A 23354-nucleotide genomic window follows, 5' to 3' on the forward strand; every position below is an offset into this window, starting at 1 on the left:
ACTAGTCAACACTTCTGAATCTTCAATGAGGATGGATTCAGGTGAGTCAGTCCCCACTTTGAGTTTGCCATTTTCGTAGGTTAGTTCTCTTGGTTCCTAAGTTAAATTAATACCCGAGTATTTTGAGTCTTCTTTTGGTGGTGGTAGGGTCACCATAGTAAATGAAATCTTACTTTTTAATTATATTTTCTAGCTGTATTTCATAGATATAAAGAATGTGATAGGTCTTCTGTTTTCTCGCACAGAAGACTCTTGCTTAGGGTTTCGTATAGACCCAAAGTATGCCTCCTGGCCCTGCGGTCACCAAGCTCCTCCCAGTTAGAGCCAGCAGGAGGCAGCGGTGAGTCAGGAGAGCTGCGTCCTGGCTCTGCCACTCCCTGTCTTCCAGCAGGTCAGCAAACTTCCCTGCGCTTGGTTTCCTCAGCTGTAAAGTGTGAGTAATAACAGCAGCTGCCTCAGTGGATTGTCAAGAGGATTAACTGACACCTCTTAGGCCACATCTGGCTCACAGTGAGCGCTCAGCAAACATAGTTACTATTATATTAGTATTCTGGTTTACCTAACCCCTAAGTTAAGTGAAAAGAAACAGAGAGGCCCTTCAGAGGACAGGAGGACTGTGTGCTGGTGACTGGCCCTCAACAGCCAGGCTTGTCTTGGGTCTTTGCTGTGGAAGATGTGCACTGGGCTGTCAAAACCGCCTTCCAGAGACCAGAGCGCATCTTGAGTAGAAACCATCTTGAGTAGAATCCTTCTTGTTTCCATAACCAGTGAATTTTTACTTTACAGTGCAAATCCAGTAAACATTCCTTATTTTGTTTTGTGCATTCCCCTTAAAAAGAATTGGCCACAGGTGCCAAGAAGAAAACCTGGTCTCCTAGCCCACGTGCAAAGCCGCTATCACGGTCACTGGTTTTGCCAATGTTCATCGCGTGTTAGGTTTTGCTTCCGTTGGCATAATTTCATGCCACAGTAGCCCAGTGAGGGATTCATGGCAAATGATACCCAGCAGTTTCAATTAGCGAAGATGCCAGATGTGTGGTGTCAGAAAACTGGAACGGGAAGATACTAACCTTGTTCACAGAGCACCCTAGTTACCCAAAACATTATTTTAACATCTGTTCGAGTCACATTCATTAGCAGGCATTTGCAGGATTGTGAATGGAATACTGATTTCCCAGGACGGGCAATCGACAGTTGCTGGATTTGGAAACCAAATGGTTCCTGTTGTTGAGCGTGACAGTGTCACAATGTGGCTGCAAAGAAGGCTGCTCTGGTTTGACTAAGGGGAAGTGGAGCTGGCCTCAGGGTTCTCTAGAAATCTGGGAGGCTAGGCGGGACAGCTCGAGAGGCCCAGCCCCTGCCCCTCACCTCCCGGCCCTCACCAGCCCACCCCTCCATCGCCCTCTCTGCCCACCTTCTTGTCGCCCCACCCTGGTTTGGCTGCGTCCGTTCTCACCTGGGCGGACACGCAGCCCCCTGCCTGTCCTGCCTCTAGCCGCGTTCCCTCCAGTGGTTTCCCCACATCGCTCCTGCCTGCCTGAGTTTCCTAACACGCACATCTGTTTTACTTCCCAGAGCAAGGTTACTCAGTGGCTCCCTGCTAGCCACCACGAGGCCACTGGAACTCTTGGGTTGGGTCTACCAGGCCCTCCGGTGCCTCTGCCCTCCCGTGGTGCCTCTTCTCCCTCTGTTCCCGTCCATACAGTTCATTCCCTGTACACACCCTTCACATTTCTGCACGACTGCTTTGCTCCTTAAAGAGTCTGCTCCACCTGGCAGACCCAGGGGGCTTCCCTGTGCTCCGACAGCACTTTGTAATGCCAACCAAAAATATAACGCAGGAGGCTGCAAATAAGAGGTTTATTTGGGGCCCTAAGAATTACAATTTGGAGGCACAGATTTGGATAACCCCAAAAGCGTGTTCGGGGGAAGAGAAAAAGTCAGGGGCTTACAAAGACAAAAAGCCACTAAAGACTTAAACATAAGAATATAGCTCAGTGACAATGAGTGTGTATATGTCCATGAATGACTGAAAAATTGTGCTGAACACTGGAATTTGACACAACATTGTAAAATGATTATAAATCAATAAAAAATGTTAAAAAAAAAAAAAAGAATATAGCTCAGTGGTAGACTGTGTGCTTAGCATGCATGAGGCCCTGGGTTCAATCCCCAGGACTGCTGTTTAAAAAAAAAAAAATCCCACGAAAAAACTAATTACTCACCCCCGCAAAAAAGCATAAAAATTAGAACAAAAATTTTAAAAACCTAGTGGGCCTGATATCTTCTTTGCAGGAAAAATTGAAAACAAACAAACAAACAAAATAGAACACCACAAACCTCCTAGAAGAGAACACAGGCAGAACATTCTCTGACATAAATCACAGCAGTGCTCTCCCAGGGCAGGCTGCCCAGGCAACAGAAACAAGAGCAAAAATTAGCAAATGGGATCTAATTAAACTTACAAGATTTGCACAGCAAAAATACCGTACATAAAACGAAGACAACCTACAGACAGGGAGAAAATATTTGCAAATGATGCAACTGACAAGGGTTTAATTTCCAGACAGAACATATGAACAGCTCAGGCAACTGAACAACAACACAAAAAACAATAAAAAATGGGCAAAAAAAAAAAGGGCCAAAGACCTAAATAGACATTTCTCCAATGAAGACATACAAATGGCCAATAGGCACATTTTAAAAACTGTTCAATATTGCTAATTATCAGAGAAATGAACATCAAAAGTACAATGAGGTATCATCCCACACCAGTCAGAATGGGCATCATTAAAATGTCCACAAACAATAAATGCTGGAGAGGGTGTGGAGAAAAGGGAGCCTCCTACACCGCTGGTGGGAATGCAGTTTGGTGCAGCCACTGTGGAAAACAGTACAGAGATTCTTTAAAAAGCTGAATACAGACTTACCATAAGATCCAGCAATTCTACTCCTGGGCATATATCTAGAGGAAACTCTAATTTGAAAAGACACATGCACCCCAATGTTCATTAGCAGCACTATTTACAATAGCCAAGACATGGAAGCAACTTTAATATCCATTGACAGATGAATGGATAAAAAGATTGTCATACATATATGACACACACATATATATAACACACATGTATATATACACATATGTATACACACATATCCTATTATCTATATATTTAATGGAGTAGTATTCAGCCATAAAAAAGAATAAAATAATGCCATTTGTAGCAATATGGATGGACCTGGAGATCGTCATTCTAACTGAAGTAAGCCAGAAAGAGAAAGAAAAATACCATATGATATCACTCATATGTGGAATCTAAAAAAAAAGAAAGAAAAAATAGGACTCTAATGATCTCATCTACAAAAAAAATACTTGCAGACAAAGTAAACAATCTTATGGTTAACCAGGGAAAGAGGGTGAGAAGGGATAAATTTGGGAGTTTGAGATTTGCAAATGTTAACCACTATATATAAAAATAGATTTTAAAATTTCTTCTGCACAGCACAAGGAACTATATTCAATATCTTATAATAACCTTTAATGAAAAAGAATATGAAAACTAATATGTGTATATATATTCATGACGGAGACATTATGTTGTACACCAGAAACTGACACATTGTAACTGACTTTACTTCAAAAAAATTCAGCTTAGTTCACACAGCTTAAGAAAAGCGTATGGGGATCTCCAGTGATAAGAATGTTTCAGTTTTGATGTAAACTTGCACCAAGAATTCTAATTCACATGCATTCATAGGTTGAGAGGTGATGACATATAATTCACTCTTGTGACAGTTCCTAACAAAAGTGATGAAAGTGATTTTTGTTGAATAAATTTTAGTCAAAGAAACCATCTGAAGAGATTGCCAAGAATCGTCCTTGTGTCAAGTTATTTGGTAATGACACCCAAAGTGATGGAAAAAAACATTCCTTACTCACTTGAGGTTGCCAAGGGGATTGGAAAAACACAAGAATCCTTTTTTTCATTAAGTTGTTTGAGTCTCTTTTTAGTTCAAAATTTTCTTGGCAAGATCTTTGGCTGAGTTCAAAACCCATGTGTTCAACTAACAAAAGGAATCAAGCACTCCATAGTCAGAGGGCCCCTCCCTGGGACCAGTTTTATGGCCACATGGACATTCTGCCTTGCCTGTGGACCTCAGCTTTGTAGGAATAAATTCAAGCTGTTTGGATGAGCAGTTGTAATTACAAAGTCATCCAACCATGCAAGTTAACTCAGAGAATAAGAGGTATCTTTCAGAATGACTTTCTCCTCCTAATTTGGATGGACACTGGGAAAAACACGGAGCTTCAATGCGAAACAGTAGCTGTTTGGAATCACCGCCCATCTCTGCACAGAGCTGGAAAAAGTTAAAAGGGAAAAACTCAACCATTTAAACAGCTTGATTCAATTCCTAAGTACTTCTCTTTATCTCCAGACATTTGAAGACTTCTCCAGATTTCTCCCAGTGCACAGATTTTAGATTTTACCTCTGGAATGATAGCTTGAACAGATGGAACAAGTCCTCCTGGCTTTAGCCCTAGCTGGGGTCACCACGTGGGCACTGATGTAACTGCTCACACCAGTGACCCGGATCCACTGTGTTACCCTCTCACATGTGTAAAGAATTATGGTGAGCAAGTCAGTTACTGGCTATGTAAACTATGGCGTGTGGTGGACAGAACCATGACCCTCCAAAGATGTCCTCGTGCTCATCCCCAGAACCTGCGCATATGTTATATGGATAGAGAGACTGCAGATGCGATTAGGGTTAAGGACCTTAAAATAGGAGATTAAACTGGATTATCTGAGTGAACCCAATCTAATCCCATGAGCCCTTAAAACTTGAGACCCTTTCTTGGCTGTGATCAGAGAGATGCAGCTTCATTTATTTGTATGAAACTTGACCAAAAGAGTATTTGACCCCTAATTGTTACCAAACAAGATAAAATAATGAAGCTGATGGTAATGATCACCCACTATGCCTCTGACTTAGCTTAAGAGGAAATAAGCCAGTTAAACCTGATGTAACAGCTTTAGAGGGATGGACTGAGGATGGAGACTCCATTTTCTTTGTGAATGAGAACCTGTTCTGGCTGAGAGGACAGATGGCCAAGGAGGTTAGGAGCCTGGAGGAGGGTCAGGAGGATGGAGGTGGGAGCTGGGCAGAACAGGAAGCAGGAGACTGAGCGGAGCCGCAGATGCAGCTGAGGTGGGAAACCATGGGTGTGAGGCGTGGTCACATCGGTCAAGACAGGACGTGGTTCTACTTGACGCTTCTGAGGCACGTGGCAACAGTGGATGTTTTACAGAGATAATGAGACTTTGATGTACAGTGGTCGTGATGGCCCTGAAATTGTGGCTGATTGACTTTGTACTCTCCTGAGTCTTTCTATACCTCCTTGATGGGTGTGAGCAAAGCTTTACAATCCAAAACTGGTCTGCAGCCTGAAAAATGGCTGAAGAACTAAGATGCTGGCCTGTGAGAAGGGATATTTACATGAAACCTCCCAGGACCATGTCTGGAGTTGAGGTGAACGTAATCAGGAGTCCATGAATGAGACAAGGAAGATGGTGCCAGGTGTGGAAGATGGCAGGTGGTGTGGGTCTCAGTAGCTGGGAGATGCTGACAGCTTGAAGGCCCCTTGAGATGAGGAATGGAGGAAGAGAATAAATATTTCATTGTTAATGAATCAGAGACAAAGGAATGCTCCTTGGCTCTTATCTCTTGCTTCTAAAGTAGCAAAGAGAGAGAACAGTCCTAGAAGGGGAGACACTGGTGAGGTGGGTTTTTCAGTGGGTCCAGGTGGCCATAAAACACATGCTTCCCGGAATTTGCAGAAGTCCTGGGGAAGTCTTTGATAGTAAGCAAGGATGTGACCTAAAGTTATACTTTAAACACAGCTCAAAGCACAGAGCAGGAATCCCCAGCTGACCTCTGGGGTACTGTCTAAGAGCAGGACATTTTCCACTTGGTAGTTCATTTCTAGTTCCATCCTGGTAAGTAACCAACTGTTCCCTCTCTTTTTTCTGATTCTCTCACAGAATCTGTGCTAGATCATTTCTTCTATCTTTGACCTACTGTTTGTCACCAGAGGTTATCAAATACAGTGTATGTTTTTCCTTCATCCTGGTGTTCTCTTTTTGAAACTGTTTTATGTCATTTCCTTTTTTTTTTTCTTCTATTTTTGTAGCAGGTATGTCTCTCAGCCTATAATTTAAGGGGTACAAGAAATACTATTTTCGGAACATGCACCTCAATATTCAGAGCAGCACTATTTACAATAGCCAAAACGTGGAAGCAACCTAAATATCCACAAGATGACTGGATAAACAAGTTGTGGTATATTTACACAATGGAATACTACTCAGCCATAAAAAAGAATGAAATATTGCTATTTGCAGCAACATGGATGGACCTGGAAATTGTCATACTAAGTGAAATAAGCCAGAAAAAGAAAAATATCATATGATATCAGTTATATATGGAAATAAACAGACAAAAAGACATATGAGCTTATTTACAAAAGAGAAACAGACTCACAGAAAACAAACTCAGTTACCAAAGGAGAAGGGGGGAGGGATAAATTGGGAGGATCTGATTAACAGATGCACACTACCATATATAAAACAGATAAACCAACAAGTTTCTACTGGGAACTACATTCAATATCTTGTAATAACCTATAATGAAAAAGAATATGAAAAGGAAATATGTATGTTCATGTATGACTGAACTATTATGCTGTACACCAGAAATTGACCCAACATTGTAAACTGACTATATTTACATTTAAAAAATGGGGGGAAAAAAGACAAAGTGAGTCACATAGCTGATGGAACTAAATACACACAGTGGACTTACAGTGGCCATGGCCAAACAGTCTATCAAAACACACATTTTTTCCTGTGTGTTAATATAATCTGGGAGGTGTATCCTTGAAGCCAAATAAATCCTGTTTCTTAACTTTTTACTTGATGGCTTTAGCATCCATTGATATCACATTGGAAGTTACAAAGCGGTGATTTTCTATTTTATCATTCCTTCTACATTTATTAGCTGGCATTCAGTAAAGACAAAAACTCTTCCTTTCCCTCTGTTTTCTGTATCTCTTCTGTGACTGTTACTATGAACTCTTGGAATTTTTAAGTTCAATATGTTATAATCCATAACCTTAAATCTGTAACAGAACGCAAGTCTGTGCCCGATGCACAGTGAGACCAAAGGATACTGAAATGTCAGAGTTTGGAGCAAAGAAAAGTTTACTGCTGGGCTGAGAAAGGTGAATGGGTAGCTGGTGCCCCCAAGCCCCTAAACTCCCCAGAGGCTATCTGCTGAGCATTTTTAAAGGCCAGATGAGGGAGGGGCGTCCCAGGGTCTGATCAGCTGTGCACAGTTCTCTGACTGGTTGATGATGATCAATCCTTGGGCACTAGGACATCTGGGGGCTCTGGGCTCTTGATCATCAAGTAGTTAATTTCTTCCATTGGGTGATTTTGAGCATCTTGAGCACTCAGGAAATCTGCGTGAGATGCTATGATGTGGGTCCTACAGAGAGGAGCTGCCGCCGAGGGTCTGGGGGAGGGGTCAGTCCGGGAAGGCCTAAAGGGTTCTGCTTGGCTACAGTTCCATTTTCTTTTTTTCTTCTTAAAACTTTTTTCTTCCTCTCTTTCTTTCTTGGCTCAAATTGTCTCACATGTGGCTGTGGGATGTCCTTCACACTGACTTCTCTGTCCTTTGGACATTACCTCACTACTTTCGATCCTTCCTTCTCTGGGGACAAGATTTCAGTGCTGCATGTTCCCTTGGACTTTCCCTGACTTGGGTTCTGGGATCAGCCAGAGGCTTCCAAACTTCCAAAGACCACTAATTCTTTCTAATGGGCCATGGTATTTAGGAACTAGGAGCTAGGCATCAGCTACGTTCAGTGTTACAGCATGTTGTCTTCAGCCCCTTTCTGTGGACACAGCTGAGTAGTAAACACAGACACAATCATGAATTGATACTGATCTCAGCAGTCAAACCTGACAGGCACGATTCTCCTTCACTTTTTCCATTTCCTATCCAGGCATGTGATGGAATTTAGCTGGTGATAAAGACACCACGTCAAGTCGGTGAGGAAAATACGGTTCATTCAGTACTCTGGGGGACACTTGGCTACCAGTCTGAAACCAAATCCCTACTTAACACAAAACAGACTCCAGAAGAGTTGGTAAAAGGGGTACGAAAATATTAGAAAAACACTGGAGAAAAAAATGTATAATCTTGGGGACACAGGAAGCCCTTCTTCAGAAAGATGAAAGCCAGAAGTCACAAAGGACAGGCTGACAGCCTTGCTGGGGGAGCATCCTGCACAGCACCCCTGTAAGTGCGAGGAGCGAGGTCACCAAGTCCCACCCCCCTTGGTCTCCAATTCTGAGACAGTGTCACCTTGTCTTCTGAACAGGAAGAGCATGTTTCAGTTTAAAACTGAATACCATCCAGTAACCAGCTGTCCGCTTGAGGGCCTTGATGGAAGGTCAGGGACCAGAGGTTAGGTCCCAGACAACCACTTTACAGTGAGCAGAGCAAGACCCACACACACGCAGGCAGCGGGGTGAGAGCGTCCGGCAGGGCTCACCGGCTGTCCTTTTGCACCTTTGAAATCTTGCACCTTGTCCAGGCCTCGGCCACCTGCGCCAGCCTCTGCCTCTAGGAATTAGTTTTCTTTACTGAGCCCATTCAGCTTCCCTGGGAGGGGAAGGGCGTGGGGTCCACCAAGGACACTTCTGTGGGGCTGACGGGTCCCCCAGTGGGCAGCACAGACTAAGGACTGGAGATGTGGGACACATTCCAAAGACAGAGGATGGAATTCTCCCTTTATGACCCTGCCAGGGGTGGCCCAGGGTTGAGGTGATGTGATGGGTCCTTAGAACCACATGTCAACATGTGCCCTTCGTTCAAAAGTCTAAGGACACAGGGTGGTTCTTCAATAGAGCGATCATGGAATTTCCATTTGAGGCAGCAATCCCACTTCTGGGGGTGATACACAGAGAAGAACCAAAACCAGAGGCTCTGGACACCATCGTTCATTATTCACAGCAGCCAAATGATGGAAAAACCCAATGTCCATTAACAGATGAATAAATAATCAAAATGTGGTGCATCCATACAATGGGATGTTATTTGGGCTTAGGAAGGAATGACCTTCGTGACACTCGAGGACATTACACTAAGCAAAATAAGCCAGACGCGAAAGGACTGTCTGATCCCTCTTACATGATGGTATGGACTGAGCTGCGTCTCATGTTGAAGACCCAACCCCCAATGTCAGTATTTGGAGGAAGGGGGTCCTTATGAAGGCAACTCAGGTTAAATGAGGTCATAAGGGTGGGGCTCTTATCCAATAAGATTAGTGTTCTTTTAAAATGAGACACCAGGTCGTTCTCTTTCTGTCTCCCTCCCTCCCTCCTTCCATCTCTCACGCTCTGTCTCCCCTCCTTCTCTCTCCCTCTCCCTCACGGTGTATCTGGAGTAGTCAGAGTCACAGACATTGAGAAGTAGCCGAACAGTGGTACCAGGGGCTGGGGAAGGGGCTGGGGGTTCTCATCTGATTGCTACAGAGCTTCAGTGCAGAATGAGGAGACGGTTCTAGAGCCGGGTGGTGCTGATGGTGGCACAACAATGTGAATGGACTGAATGCCACTGAACTTCTGCTTAAAGAATAGTTAAAATGGTAAATTTTATATTATGTGTATTTTACTACAATTTAAAAAGTAAAATTTTTTAAAAAGTAAGAGGAAAAAGTCCAACAACCATGACACCGAAAGAATCTAAGGAGCATCTTGTGGCCCTTCTGAAACCCTGATTCTGTACGGTCATCCCAGACCAAGGGGCCACCTCTCCCACCACCCTGCCGTGGACACGATGAAGACGCCTTCCTACCAGGGCCCCTGGGACGCACTCAGGTCAGCAGATAACAAACTGGAGGGCATTTCAAGTTCTTTCTGAATGGGCTCTGGAGTTCCGCTGTCATTGCAGTAAAAAGTCTTCTCAAGAGAGAAAGAAACATTGAGAAGAAAAAATGTTGGCAGCTGGAGCCTGAATTAGCATTTTTGTCTCCAAAGACCGGAAAACACCTGGTCCCAGCAGACTTTCTATTGAATTGTATATGGCTTTCAAAAATAGACTAATTCTTAGCTGACTGGCAAGATTCAGTTATGTTTGGCTGTCTAACACAATTTCATCCAAGCTCAAGCAATCACACATTATTTTATTTATCTTTTTAGCAGGAAGAATATACAAAATTACTGTTATCGCTTTCCTAGGTCAAGTTATAGTTTTGATGGATCAGGAAGCTTATAACAGAGCAAAGCACGTGGTCTCAGAGAACAGGGGAGTCAGAGAGCGTGAGTCCAGGGCTCGGAACCAGGGAGCCCCACTTCTCTGAGCTGGTCCTGGGACCAGCGGTGTTAGCACACGCTCAGAGCTTGCGGGAAGTGCAGAACCTCCCACCTGACCCGAACCTTGTGATCCAAAATGCGCGTTTTATCCTCTGTGGGGTGACAGGGAGCTTAACACAGATGTTCTAGATTTAAAGCTTAAGCTCTGAAAATTCTTTTTTTGAAAAGTTGAAAGATCTAGAAAATGCAAAAGCGATCCAGCAAACACCTATATTCCTGCCACTTAGAACCGTGAATGCTTCGCCATATTTGCTTTTAAGGCTTTTTTTTAAAGCAAACAAAAACTAGTCATAACTTAAATTCCCCCCCCCATTTCATTCCAGTGCATCTCTTTTCGGATGTTTAGATGTTTAAATACCATATTTATAGATACACGTATCATCTTTATGTGTTTTTTTTAATTGGCATAAATGGTATCATATTGTAAGAAAAAAAAACTGCACAATTTAACAAGTCCCTAGGAACGCTTATTAAAGCTTGAGAAGCTCTGCTCCAGGTCACTTGTCCTCAGAGGGTGGCCCTCAGACCTCCCTCCGCCCAACTGCCTGGGAATACTGACTACAAATGCATATTCCTGGGTCCCGCCCAAGACCCGTGAGCACTCACATGATTCTTAGGCAAACGAGAGTGAGAGCCGTTTCTGCAGTTCTCCCCAGAAATAGCTTAGAAAGCTGCTCTGAGGATTCGGGTTCTCCTCCCGTCCCCCCACCCCCCTTTGCAGCCCCCTCCTTCGGGAACCTCGGACCAGGCCGTAGGTTTGGGGGTGGGGAGTGAAACTGTACCAGAGGGATTCCAGGTGGCTCTGCCTCCGGTTTGGATGATTTTTTTTTTGATTGAAGTCTCGTGGGTTTACAATGTTGTGTTAGTTTCTGTGCACAGCATAGTGATTCAGTTCTACGTGTAAGTGTTCTTTTTCATTGTAGGCTATTACAAGCTATAGGCTACAGTTTCCCGTGCTCTACAGTAGGTCCTTGTTTATCTGTTTTATACACAGATAGGTTTGTATCTACAAAATCCCGAGCTCCCAATTTATCCTTCCCCACCCTCTTCCCTCCCTGGTAACCACGTGTGTTTTCTATACCTATGAGTCTGTTTGGATGGCTTTTAAAGGACGTTTCTATCTTTCTTACTTCATTCTATCTCAATTTCTGTCTCACGCATGTGCACACGCGGGCGCGCGCGAACACACACACACACACACACACACACACAGGCGCACAGCCGGGCTGAGATAAGAAACGGAGTCAAGAGAAGACCTTCGCACGTCAGTCTTGGAGGAATAAGCCTGGCCCTGAGGCTGAGACCTTCCACCCGCTTATCTCTGAGTTGCCGGAGCCTCCAGACTGGGCGTGGCCGTAACCGCCGCCTCCCTCCCGCTTTGCGCAGCGGTGTTGACGCCGGGCGGCGGCTCCCTGCAAGGCCCGGCTCTGAGCACAGACCAGCGCGTGATGAGACCGAAGGGCCCTCCTCAGCGGGCAGTGGTGTCTGCCCCCGTCTGAGCGTCCGCTCCGCCCTGCTCCAGCCGGGCACGTGCAAGCGTCCTGGGGCCTCCGGGGCACACGCTCTCAGCTGACGCTGCTAAGTGGGCTTGTCATCAGGTCCTCCCGAGCCGGGCACAAGCTGAGAGCGAAATCTCAGCGGCCCGAGAGAAAGGCCAAGAGCCTGGGGTACAGGGCGGGCATGTGCACGAGGAAGGGGGGAAAGAAACGGTGAGAGGCGTCACTGGCTCCCTGGCTCTGAAGACCCACCTTGGGGGCCTGGGGTGAAAGCGCATCGTGGAGACGGCCCTCACCCCGCCCCCCAGCCGCCGTGGGGCCTGGATGAGGGTGACCAGAGGGGAACTGAACGCCGTGCCCGAGCGGGAACAGACAGCATGCCTGTCCTGCCCGCGGTCCTGCCACCGAGGGCGCCGCGGGCCCAGCGTGCTGCGGTCCTGTGGGGAAGGAGGCCGTCGGAAGCACGTGGCTGCCGGCCGATCGGCAAGCTGCACCGGCCACAGGAGGCTCCTCGTCCCGCCGCGGTCCTTGGAATGTGCCGTCGCGACTCTTCCCGCGCCAGCATCCGCGGCAAGGACACAGCCGTGAGGGAGTGAGGTGTGGTGAGGCTCTCTGGGCTGGGTCCCGTTCAGGCCTGCAAATAAACGTTTGAAATGCTGGTGGGTGGGCGCGGGGATCCGCTTGCCTTTTGTTCCCCGCGCCCGGGACAAGTTGCCAAGCTTGTGGCCCTGCCACCTCCCCGCCTGGAGCGCGCGCCTCTCTCTTCGCGGCCCCTGGACCCCCAGCCCGGGGCCAGGTTCAGAGTTCGTCCGGGAAACTGTCCAGGTTGCGAACCAACGAAGTGCCGAGGAGTGGCTGTGAGGGACTCTCAGCGCGGTGCTCTCCCAGCTGTGTCTCTGCCTTCCCGGGAGAAGCCAGAAAACAGGGTCTACAAGAGCCGAGTCTTAGTCCTGCGTGTAACAGTGAGTTCTATGTCTGCAGCCAGGTGGCCGGCAGCACCGTAACTAAGAGCATGGGCGTCAGCAGCGGAGGTGGGTCCGGACTTGGCCTTTCTGCTTGCTCAGGAGCCACGAGGCACCTGCCTTTCCGTCCCCGCGTCAGTACAATGTGGCCAATACTGTCTGAACTGTAGTGTTGTTGGAAGATTTAATGAGGTAATATGAGCAACGTTTGATGTTTCTCAAACTTGAATGAGCCTTTGAATTGCCTGAGAATCTTGTTAAACTGCAGGTTCTGGTTCCGTGCTTCTTGGGAGCCGCCAAGAACCTGCGTTTCTGAGGAGTTCCCGGATGCAGCTGGTCCATGGACCACACTTCAAGCAGCAAGGAAATCAGGTGCATACTTACCAAGTGGAAAGCTTTTTTCTTTTCTTTTTTTTTTTAACGTTGTAACTTAAAAATGTGAAATAACTTTGTATTTGCAAAAACAAGTTGCCAAAAAAAATAGTGCAAAGAATTCCTAGAGACTCCGTACCCAGTTCCCTCAGTGTTAACACCATATATGTCGTCTTGGTACAGTGATCAGAATAAGGACGTTTTAAGCTGAAATACAGTTGATGTACAATATCGTGTTAGTTTCAGGCGCACCACACAGTGACCTGACATTCGTGTAGATCATGAAGTGATTACCACTGCAAGTCCAGCAACCACTTCTGCACATACAGAGCGACTACAGTATTACCAGATTCAAAAACAAGGACATTAACGTTGAAGCAATACTAGGGGGAGCATAGCCCAGGGGTAAAGCACATGCTTAGCATGCAAGAGGCCCTGGGTTCGGTCCCTGGTACCGCCATCAAAAATAGTGATAAATAAATAAATCTAATTACCTACCCCCCAACAAAAAAAGGACAACTTAAAGTTATTTAAACAACAGAAGCAGCAGCAATACTATTAACTGATCTTCATACGTTTTTCAAATGTCATCCATTGCCTCACTCATGTCCTTTTCCTGGACCAGAATCCACCCAGATCACATAACCTACCTAATGACCCTGCCTCTTCGGTCTCCTTTGATCAGGGACAGAGTACACGAGAGACTTTCAGTGAGAGGCAGCTCGGACAACAGTGGCCACTGCTTGAATTTCTTGCTCGTCTTTGAATTCACGTGGTTCTCAAACACCAGTGTTCATAAGCTTGTTTCACACGTTCACTCCGAGACAAACTGAATCTGTCAGGTGTGGGTGCTGTATGGGTCTGTGCATTTTGATCAGCATAGTGGGGACTCTGATGAAGGTGGTGTGATGGGGACCAGACTGAGCCACACGCCCAGGCGAGGTGGACACAGCCTCAGTTAACACTTGCTGTGTGATCTCTCCTTATACAAGGACAAGCTGCCTCTGGTTCTTAAAAACACCTTCCGGAGCATGACATTGACTTGGCACATTTCCAGAGAGAGTGTGGCCCTGCTCCCACCCCTCCCCCTTTCACAGCACAAGTGCAGCCCAGCCACTCGCCCGTTCCGCACCTGAACTTGTCACCTGACGTGCCCTTTCCTTTTCCACCTTTTCTGGGCAGCTCCAGGTTCGCTCTTTCTCAGAGCTTGCCACGAGGGGGCACCAGTGACTTCCAGCTCGTGCTGATGTAATAGCAGTGCTCGCCAAGGTTGCCAAATTAGCAAGCAATTAGCAAGAGTTTGAAGAAAGAGACAGAGGACGTCTCATCAGCCAGACCTCGCCACTTGTGGCCTCAAGGTCTGGAGCTTCTGGCCTCTGATTGCATTAGGATGCATCCCAGAACAACTTACCCTGGGCTGTCTCTCTGCTGGCACAAATTAAAGAGATTTAATTGCGGGGAACTGCGGGGTCTGTGGGCTTGGCTTTCTTTGCAGGTTTCTCTGCAGGTCTGGGTCGTCCTGAGCAGCAAGGACACTGTGAATCAGGGAGCAGCTGTGTAGAGGCTGAAGCACAGAACTGCAGGCTTGACGCACGTTCCCCATCAGGTCCTGGTGGTCTTTGATTTACATCCTTTTCCCCAGGGTCCAGTGAACAGAAGTGACACTTCATGTGTTTCAAAGCCCACCCTCATCATCTCTGGCCCTGTGCCCGTGGTGAGTTTATTGTCCAGAGTGCTGGTAAACAAAGGTTCAGCCGCCAGCCCTCCAAACAGGCGAACAAACACCTTTGAGTGTTTGCCGACTTCTGTGGGGGTAGGTCCTCCGATCATGGTCGACGTCCACTCTCAACGTGACGGCATCGAAAGCTGAGCTGGGCAGCGATGTGCAGAAGCCCAGCTGCGTGTAGTAGGTCCGCCACGTGAACACCACGGCTGCCACCTCAAGAGCATGGACCAGGGTGGACCGAGCAAAGTAGGATGAGGATGAGGGAACGGATGAGGTCTGAGTGTTTAATATCCTTGTTTAAAAAAAGTTTTTTGACTGTGGTAAAACACACAGTATAAAATCTACCAAGACCATTTTAAGTGTGTGATTCAGTATGTTCAGTATATTCACATTGCTGTGCTGTCCCCAGACCTGTTCTCATCTCATAAAACTCAGTCTCTACCCGTTAAATGACGTCTCCCCCTCCCTCCTTCCCACAGCCCCTGACAACCACCATTCTACTTCTTCCTATGAGTTGGCCTGCTTTAGGTCCTTTGTGTGAGTGGAATCATACAGTATTTGTCTTTGGTGGCTGGTTTGTTTCACGGAGCATAATGTCCTCTAGACTCATCCATAGTGTAGCAGCTGTCAGGATTTCCCTACTTTCTGAAGGCTGAATAGTATTTCATTGTATGTATATGACACATCTTCTTTATCTAGTCATCTGTCGGTGAACGCTTGGCAGTTTCCACCTCTTGGCTATTTGAATAATGCTGCTACAAATACGGGTGTACAGATACCTATTTTGTTTCTGATCTCAGAGGAAAAGTTTTCAGTCTTTCATCACTGAGTCTGATGTTAGCTGTAAGCTTGTCCTGTAGGCCTTTATTATGTTGAGATAGTTATCTCCTATTCCTATGTTTTTATCATAAAAAGGTGTCAAATTTTGTCAGATGCTTTTTCTGTATCGAGACGATCCTGTGTTTTTTTTCCCCAGCATTCTGTTAATGTGGTGAAATATACTGATTGATTTTTGTGTGTTGAACCATCACTGCATTTCAGGAATAAACCCCACTTGGCCATAGTGTATAATTCTTTTAATGTGGTATTGAATTCTGCTTGCTAGTATTTTGATGAGGATTTTGTATTAATATTCATCGGGGGGAGGGTATTAAAATTATTCATCAGAGATTTTTTTGTAATTTCTTTCCTTGTATTATTATCTTTGTTTTTATATAATTTATTTACTTGTAAGTTTATATAATTTACTTTAAAAAAATTTTTGAGGGGGGGAGGTAATTATGTTTTAAATTTTTTTTTTAATTTAATGGCAGTCCTGGGGATTGAACCCAGGACCTCGTGCATGCTAAGCATGTGCTCTACCACTGAGCTATACCCTGCCCTCCAATTTAGTTTTTTTGAAATATGTATGTTTTTATTGACGTGTAGTCAGTTTATAATGTTGTGTCAATTTCCGGTGTGCAGCACAGTACTCCAGTCATATAGGAACATACATATATTCGTTTCCATATTCTTTTTCACCATTAGGTACTACAAGATATTGAATAGAGCTCTCTGCGCTACACAGATAAACTTGTTGTTCATTTTACATATACCAGTCAGTATCTGCAAATGTCGAGCTCCCAGTTTGTCCCTTCGCACCCACTTCCCCTCCTGGTAACCATGAGTTTGTTTTCTATGTCTGTGCGTCTGTTTGTGTTTTGTAAATAAGTTCGTTTGTCTCTTTTTAGATTCCAGGTATAAGTGATATTATGTGATATTTTTCTTCCTCTTTCTGGCTTCCTTCACTTAGAATGACAGTCTCCACCAACAGGCGACTGGATAAAGAAGTTGTGGTATATTTATACAGTGGAATATTACTCGGCCAACTTACTTTTTAATGACGGCTGTTTAACAATCAGTTCGCAAAATTCCTGAAAATTTGACGATTGATTTTCATGAGTTAGTGCGAGCTGGTTTCAGTGTATTGTTGTCCGGGCTTCATGTGTCTTTTCCTTTTGCAATGTGGACCACAGTGCATTGGGAGGTTTGCTTAATTCCTCATAATAACAGGAAGAGCAAGAAATGAAGGCTACAGCTGTATGTCGCCCTTTTCTGGCAAAAAAAATGAAATAAACAGAACAAAACAAACAGAACAAATATTAAGCTGTGAGTTATTTTCCCAATCCCCACCTGACTGCATCATCTTGAAAAAATGAAATTTTGTCATTTTTAGGGGAAGGTGCTTTAATCTTTATCTTTTTTTTTTTTAACGTTGGCCTGAGTAAGTGCTGTGCACGCACCATCTCATTTCAGTCTTCCAACAATGTGGGTGCTATTATTTTCCTCGTTCTAGAGATAAAGACACTGAAGTTGAGAGAGGCTACTCACGGGAAGCCGCACCGTTAGGGCTGCAGCCAGAACTTGAACCGGATCTGCCTGGGCTTCCCCTGTCACCTGACCACACGCTGGCGTGTGCTGGGACACACGCCGCCCCATCTGGTCCTGGGCTGCTGATACGTAACTGTGCGCCTTGTCTTCCAATGCAGAGTCTTGAGTTCTGTCTGGGAATTATTTGGAAATGACTTGGTTCGTGTGAGGTTAGCTTTTAAGATTTATCAGGCAGGGCCACAGCAGCCTTAATGTGCCCTTCTCTGGTGGCAGTTCCCTCCTGAGGGCTCTGCCTGATGCTGTGTGAATGTGAGGGTTCCCACTCAGTGGCCAGTGGGAAGAAATCTGTTTCCAGCTCTGAGCAACCTTTAAGAGTCATTCCCTTTGGATTTTTCTGGTGGTTTTTCCTCATCTTTGTGCAGTTTCTTCAGACATATGTTACTGTTCAGTTTCCAACTAGTCCAAAGGGGACCTCTGCAAATCTCGAGTTCGCCTCCCCTTCAGCACTCTGCGAGCTGGTCCTGCCCTTGGCTGGGACTCCCAGCCCCCACCTCAGCTCTGAGACGCTAGCCGCCTCCTCCCCTCCGCGGCGCATCCTCGGGACCCCTCCCGGGGACACGCAGGGGGGCTCCCCTCACCTGCTTGCTCTCTCTCGGGGCTCCCTGTCCTGCACTGCCCATAGCTAACATCTCAAACCCAGTGACTTATGTCTTTTGTTCAGATTTTCTATCAGGTGAGAGGATATACCTGATCTTTGTTACTTCATCTTGGCCAGACTTGAAAGTCCATATTCAGAGCTTTTAAGCCTAAGTTTTAAAAATCTTTAACGATTTGACTTAGGAGAAAACACCGATTTTATAACGTGTCTTTCTATATTCCTGATGAATAAGTGAATTTTTGTACAAATTAAAGTTAATTAAATTGGTTTACAACCAGCTTTATGACTTCACTCTAATTTTATCATGTTATAAAAATACCAGTTTATACACGACTATGTGTGTGTGTGTGTGATTTAAATTCTCTGAATGTCCTACCTTGGTTTGGTGAATCTAGTACTTTATGCTTTCTTTTTTTTAAGATCACACAAAGTAAGATTGGTTTCAGTAAATGAGATTTAATAATTACGTCTCTGTTTTTTGCCTTTGTCAAATTCAGGCCCCACATTCAGTACAATCAAAAGGTTAGGATGCCACAGAGGCCTAAGCTGTCGGGTTCCCAGAATGATCGGCCACAAGCAGCACAAGGGTTATCGCTTCTGCCTGTAAGAGGGCAGTTTTGAAACCTTCTTCCACCTTCCAGTCTCATAAAGAGAGGGGGAACGTTTCTTTCTAGAAGTGAAGCCTCCTCGGTTTTTACAGCCCTTGGCTTTGAGCCCACCGCCTCGCACCTGTGGTTTGCGTTACTTAGTCACGGATGCAGGGCTTTGCACCTGTCCTCACCGAAGCCAACCTGTTACTTAAAAATGTGGCCTTTAACTGCCTATGTGGACAGAAGAGTTAAAATAGTTTGGGGGGTGGTAATAGCTCAGTGGTGGAGCACATGCTTAGCATGCATGAGGTCCTGGCTTCACTCCCCAGTAACTCTAAACAAACAAACAAACAAATAGATAGGAGACACACCCCACCTGGGGCAGGTTGCTTCCTCCCTCCAGGTCTGATTTCTCCGCTGTAAGCTGGGGAACAGGAGGATGTGCCACTTACACGGGAGCACAGAGTCCACAGGAGCATGGCCTGAACAACCACACCCAGTGGCCTTGGTTAGGACAACTATGCGAGGCAAAGCAAGCAAAGCGCCTAGAGCAGCGCCGGCACTTAGCAAGTGCTTGGGAAACGCGAGCTGGTGCTAGAGGCTGGAGGAGAGAACGTGACGAGGAAGGTGGCCCATCAGGGTCTTTGTAAACCATGTGGGGAAGCTTGGACTTCACCCCATGGCATCCTGTAAGTATAGTCGGATTTGAGTCTTAGAAAGACGCTCCACCAGCAGAGCGAGATGGGGAAAGGTTGAGCATTAAGGCTGGAAGCAGGGAGGGCCGTCAGGGGACCGTAGCTGTGTCTAGAAGAGAGAGTGGCCTGGACCGATTCAGCAGCAGAGATGGAAAGCAGGACACTGACTGAGCACACGTAGTGAGTGAAAAAACCATTCATACCATTTTTTGCCTGATGGGTGTGGGAGGTTAGGTAGAAGAGAAAAATAAGAATGACTCAGGTTTCTGGCTCAGTAAGATATGCAAACAGTGGTGCCATTTATTAAGACAGAGAACACCGGGGGGGGAACAGACCTACCTGTGTGGGTTTCAAGGTCGTGGAGGAAAAGGAAAGATGACCTTGGTGTGGAACGTGTCGAGGTTCCGTGTACTGAAGACATCCCAGTGGACGGGATCAATGAACACAGGTGCGTGTGGCATTGGAACAGCACTGTCCAGGGGAGCTTTCTGCAGTGATGTCAGTGTCCTTTATGTCCAATATGGTGGCCGCTACACCACGTGGCTTCTGAGCATTTGAAATGTGGCTAGCATGACTAAGGAGCTGGCTCTTTAATTTAATTTTGATGAATTTACATGTAAGTAATCAATCATGTGGTTAGTAGCTTGAATAACCGAACAGCCCAGACTTGGAGTTTAGAGTCAAGAGTGCAAATGATAAAAAACAAAGTTTGGCTTAAGGCAACCAGAGTAGTCTGAGGGGAATTAAGGGAACCCCTCTGGGTTTTATGATGGCTACCTTGGAAGTAAAACTGGTCTTAGAGAACCCCTAGTTTGATCATAACAGCATATTAGTTTCATCATATTCAGCCTGTTGTGAATGTGTCATTTAGCTAACTTCTAAGCACAGTCAGTACCTTAAATTCATTCACTGTAAACGTACAAATTCCTCCTCCAATCATAAATATCTGCCCAGAGTCAAAGGTGCGTGTGGATGCATGGGGCGGAGGGGCTGTCTTGCTTCTAGAATTGCAGTATTTGGTGAACAAAACCACTGATCACTCTAGGCACATCCCTTGAAATGACTTCAGTCACACCCCGTCTCATCTTTCCAGACCAGAGACCAAGTGTTTTCAGTCTATCCACATATCTCCATGATCATTCTGGACGCTTTTTCTGGAAACCAAATACTTTTTTTCTGCAAATAGACAAACCAGAATTTAAAAAAAAATTCCAGCTACTTGTAACAATGGCTTGATATAAGGGTAAATATATTTTTTCGTTTGTACTTTTCTTTTTTACTAACGTTTTTGGTTAGCTATTTGGAGGCACAGAAATACCACAGTGTGGCACGTTGAATGGTAGCCTCAAAACTAAGTGCCAGGTGGGCAGGGCACAGCTCAGTGGCAGACGCGAGCTTAGCATGCATGAGGTCTCGGGGTCAGTCCCCGGTGCCACCATTAAAGAAAAAACAAACCTAACTACCTCCCCTCCTCAGTAAGTCAAGTCCTAACCCCCAGAATTTGTGAACATCCCCATGCATGGCAAAAAATGTGGTTCAGTCACGGATCTCGAAGGGTTTGTCGTGGACTTTCTGGGCAGGCCTTAGATGCAATCCTATGCATCCTTGTCTGAGAAAGGCAGAGGGGGTTTTCAGACACACTCAGTGGAGAGGGCAACGTGAAGACAGGTAGCTTGGAGTGACACCACCGTACACCAAGGACAGCCGTGCAGCCCGCAGAAGCCGGAAAAAGTAAGAAACAGACTCTCCCCTAGAGCCAGCGAGGGGAGCGCGCGCCTGCTGACACCTTGATATCAGCTCAGGGAGACTTATTTTGGGCTTCTCGCCTTCCAGAACTCTGAGAATAAACTTCTGTTGCTTTAAGCAGTCATTTGTGATAGTTTATTACTGCAGCCACTGGAAACCAACGCACGTGGTTGGAAACGAAGCCTCAAGGAAAGACCAATGTTCTGCAACACCAACGATGGTCCTGAGCACGAGCCCCTTTGTGTTTCCTTTAACTACAAGAGCAGGGCAGATCGTTCTAAGACGGCATTTTCTTTCAACATAGTTTTACACTTGCCTGTATGAAAACTTTTTTTTCCCACTTTTATACCTAATTTGTTCAGAATATACCCTGGTGAGAAAATGCTGGAACTATCATCTGTATTCCACAGATAGTTTCCAAAGCTGGATAAATGTTACGTCTCTTTTCTTAAGTCTCCATTAGATTTTTAAGATAAATCCATTAGACATTTTATCTAATGTTAATTCTAATGTTAACCTCATGTTTACCAGTGCTCAGCTTTTTTGCTCAGTGCACGTTCTCCTGGAACGCCAGCTGCGCGACGGCAGGGACTTGGACCACTGCTGAGATCCCAACACCATCATGACCGACTGCCTGGCATAGTCTTTGTTGAACCAGTGTGCTCTTTGCCTATTGCTCCTCTTTGCTATTGTTTTCAAACTTAAAAAAAAAAAAACAGTAGAATCCTTATGTTGAAGGAATTCATACAGAACATCAATATATGGCTGACTTTTGTTTTTGGGTTTTTTGGGGGGAGGGTGGTAATTAGGTTTGTTTATTTATTTTTAATGGAGGTGCTGGGGGTTGAACTCAGGACCTCGGCATGCTAAGCACACACTCTATCACTGAGCTGTCCCCTCCCCCTAGAATGCCAATATATGAAAGCAGGTCTGTTCCATGTATGAGCAAGTGTGAAGTCCTGCTCGCCTGTAACATATTGCATAGTACTGTAGCGTATTTTACACTGCCATAATATGCTTGAAAAACACCCACTAAAGTTGGAAAATACTGTTCATATAGTCTTTTTGGAAAAATGAAGTTTATAATCTAGGGTAAAAAGTCACGGTTTGGGAGATTTTTTTGGCTCCTGCTCATGAAATGGACCAGAGTAACAGAAGTAACAAAACCGATTTCTTTGGAAACACAACCAGAACAAAAGTTATTAAGAAGTTAGAATAGAAACCTGCTTCCAGGGTTATCCAAAAAGCAGGGACAGGCAGACAGCAGTAGCTTTGGGATCCAGCAGATGAGTTCAAATCCTAGTCCAGAACTCTAACATGAAAAGATACATGCACCCCAGTGTTCATAGCAGCACTATTTACAATAGCCAAGACATAGAAGCAACCTAAATGTCCATCAGTAGATGACTGGATAAAGAAGCTGTGGTATATTTATACAATGGAATACTATTCAGCCATAAAAAATAAAATAATGCCATTTGCAGCAATAGATGGACCTGGAGATTGTCATTCTAAGTGAAGTGAGAAAGAAAGAATACCATATTATATCACTTACATGTGGAATCAAAAAAAAAAAAAGAAAGAAAAGGAAGACACTATTGAACTCATCTACAAACAGAAACAGACTCAGACATAGTAAACAAACTTATGGTTACTGGCAGGAAAGGGGGTGGGAAGGGATAAACTGGGAGTTTGAGATTTCCAAATATTAATAACTCCATATAAAATAGATGAAAAAACAAATTTCTTCCGTATAGCACAGGGAACTATATTCAATATCTTGTGGTAACCTATAATGAAAAAGAATATGGAAATGAATATATGTATGTACATGCATGACTGGGACACTGCTGTACACCAGACACTGACACATTGTAACTGACTGTACTTCAGTTAAGAAAATAAAAGTCCTGGTCTGTCCATCACTGGAGAACCTCCAGTGAATCTCACTTAGAACACGGTCACATCTCGACCCTACCACCTGCTCTAACGGGTTACTCTGAGGACACACTCAGGGAGCGGGGGTCAGTAACTAGACTAGATGTCAAAGTTCCCTTGGTGACTTGCTTCTCCCTTTCCCTAAGATGTATGCTTAAATTCCTCTTTTAAGTCCTTCACTTCAGGCTACTACAACATTGGTAGCGGAATATTTGCAAATACGGCAAGATATTTAGAGGCCAAAGACTCAGTTTTGTGTGAATTTCCTTAAAGAGCGAATGATACCAGTTGGTACGGTCTCTGCATCCTGTGGCTGGTGGTCAAGTAGGAGTGCTGACCGCCCACCACCACCTGCTCCT

This window comes from Vicugna pacos, chromosome 35, assembly GCF_048564905.1.
Source record: "Vicugna pacos chromosome 35, VicPac4, whole genome shotgun sequence".
NCBI lineage: Eukaryota > Metazoa > Chordata > Mammalia > Artiodactyla > Camelidae > Vicugna > Vicugna pacos.